This window comes from Meles meles, chromosome 4 (genome assembly GCF_922984935.1).
Source record: "Meles meles chromosome 4, mMelMel3.1 paternal haplotype, whole genome shotgun sequence".
NCBI lineage: Eukaryota > Metazoa > Chordata > Mammalia > Carnivora > Mustelidae > Meles > Meles meles.
In genome coordinates, this window is record NC_060069.1 from 97681416 (window position 1) to 97684593 (window position 3178).

Sequence of the window (3178 nt, forward strand, 5' to 3'; positions counted from 1 at the left end):
ACACACCCAGAATATTTAATCAAATATCTGGGCACCCTGTAGCCCAGTCATGCTGACACATAAAATTAAGCATCACAGGGTAGTTCTATTTTCAACATTTTGAGGAACCTCCATGCTGTTTTCCAGAGTGGTTGCACCAGCTTGCATTCCTACCAACAGTGGAGGAGGGTTCCCCTTTCTCCACATCCTTGCCAGCATCTGTCATTTCCTGACTTGTTAATTTTAGCCATTCTGACTGGTGTGAGGTGATATCTCATTGTGGTTTTGATTTGTATTTCCCTGATGGCGAGTGACGTGGAGCACTTTTTCATGTGTCTGTTGGCCATCTGGATGTCTTCTTTGCAGAAATGTCTGTTCATGTCCTCTGCCCATTTCTTGATTGGATTGTTTGTTCTTTGGGTGTTGAGTTTGCTAAGTTCCTTATAGATTTTGGATACTAGCCCTTTATCTGATATGACCCAGCAATTGCACTACTGGGTATTTACCCTAAAGATACAAACATAGTGATCCGAAGGGACACGTGTACCCGAATGTTTATAGCAGCAATGTCTACAATAGCCAAACTATGGAAAGAACCTAGATGTCCATCAACAGATGAATGGATAAAGAAGATGTGGTATACATACACAATGGAATACTATGCAGCCATCAAAAGAAATGAAATCTTGCCATTTGCGACGACGTGGATGGAACTAGAGCGTATCATGCTTAGTGAAATAAGTCAATCGGAGAAAGACAACTATCATATGATCTCCCTGATATGAGGACATGGAGAAGCAACATGGGGGGGTAGGAGATAGGAGAAGAATAAATGAAACAAGATGGGATTGGGAGGGAGACAAACCATAAATGACTCTTAATCTCACAAAACAAACTGGGGGTTGCTGCGGGGAGGTGGGATTGGGGGAGGGGGAGCGGGCTATGGACATTGGGGAGGGGAAGCGAACCATAAGAGACTATGGACTCTGAAAAACAACCTGAGGGTTTTGAAGGGTCAGGGGTGGGAGGTTGGGGCAACCTGAGGGTTTTGAAGGGTCAGGGGTGGGAGGTTGGGGGAACAGGTGGTGGGTAATGGAGAGGGCACGTTTTGCATGGAGCACTGGGTGTTGTGCAAAAAGAATGAATACTGTTACGCTGAAAAAATAAATAAAATGAGAGAAAAAAAAATTAAGCATCACACATACTATTTCTTAATGAACTGCCCATTTCTCTGTGACTCCTGTCACAGGCTAATAACTAATGTATGCATAGGACCTGGCCTATGTACAGTAGGTGCTTAATACAAGCTTGTTAAAGAGTGAACAAATGAGTGAACAGAAATGGAAAGGCTTGTTTTAGCGTAGGTTAGGCTGGGGATGGGCAAGTGTGGGAGTGGTTTGAGGTTGAGTTTTTTGCCTTATAGCAATTCGGTTTTGTTATCTTTTAGGGAAGGAGAAACCTTTCAAAACTGCTACATTTACTGTTGCTTATTTGAATAGATGTGACATCCCTAAAGTTGATGTTCTCTAATAGCTGTGATTAGCATATCTAAATACTTCTCCAATGACTTCTGAAGCATTTTTCTTTTGTTTGAAGTTTTATTATAATTTCAACTTGTAGTTTTGAGGAGCTAGGCTGTAAATTTTATTCTTATTCTTGCTGATTGAAACATCGTTGTGTAAATGGATGGGGTATTCTCTCCCCCAAGGAAAAGAATCTGTTCAAAATCCCTATAATTGAGAAAACATAATTTGAAATACAATTTATGATTAAAAAAACCTGGTAGGTCCCATAAGGAAACAAACTCTACTCAAGGTCTCCCCTTAAGCATAAATTGAGTTTAATTTGCTTGGCCAAGCTTTTCTTCATGCATACTGCAGAGGAAAACTTCAGATCAGCCCAGACCTTGTCACAGTGCTCAATTAAAAGTCTGAATTAATAAAGCTGTCTTAATTGGTCTGACAGAACTAGCAATATGACCTCATCACCCAGCTACACCTCTCTGATCTCCTGGATTTAAATTTCCATAAAGGACAGATAGGAATTAGCAAATTCCTGATTTCTTAATAACATACCACATCCACAGTTATAACATTCAATGCCCCAGCTCACAACTTTATCTCCCCATCTAGAGTATGTTCTGGAGCTAGTTCAATTAACTTAGCTATCAAAATGCTGAGCTTGATAGCTCATTTATCTTTCTGTCCCACAACTCGACATTACAATACGGTGGTGATTGATCTTGCCTCTTCCAGGTACCATATAGTATAAAAACTAAGAGAAGATTAATTAAAAGCTGTCTTACCCCGACAGGTTTTTAAATAAGTTTCAGATTTACACTATATATCAGCTGAAGCAGAAAGAGATTCTAAGACCAGGAGCTTTGTAACACCAATTGGATTTTTCTTTTATGTAGAGTATGCATGCCGTAGTCCTGATGACCATTATTATTCTTTCATATGTGTTGAATACCAAAGTGAAGCACAAAGACCCTGCATCAACTGTCCTCTAGCTGTCTCTGTCCCAGCAGAGTGTAACACATAGACCTACTGAGAACATGTTGCTGAAGAAATCCACACGCACAGTTATAGCTACCTAAAAGTTCTTTTTTTGCTAGGAATTTGCAAGTTTGGGAAATTTTAAGTGAATAAGGGGGAAAATGTCTAAACACAGAACTGGGAAAAAGGAAAAACTTAAGTATATCTCACATTTAAGGGAGAGTCTTTGATGAGTTGGTAGAAGTCACCTACAATAATAATAATTGTAGCTACCACTGAGAGAATTATTGTGTCACATAATTATTTATATGATCCCCAATCTTTATAATAATTTTAAAGGCTAGTTGTTACTGTGCCCATTTTACAGATGAGGAAACCAGTATCCTAAAGTGTTGAGTTCCGTGGCCAAAGTCTAGCAGCCAGTAATCAGCAGAGTTGGGATTTATGTTACAGGTTTGTTTCCTTGGCTCCAAAGGCCACTGCACCAGGCTGCCTTCCGCCTTCCTACAGAGCAGCAAATAGACTCACATACGTTTTCAGTTTTAGGCTGTTTGGGCTATTACAACAAACTACCACAGTCTGGGTAGTTTATAAACAGTAGAAATCTATTTCTTACAGTTCTGGAGATTGGAAATCCAAGATTATGGTGTGGTGAGGATCCTCTGCTGCATAGCAGACTTCTTGTTGTGCCCTCACATGAT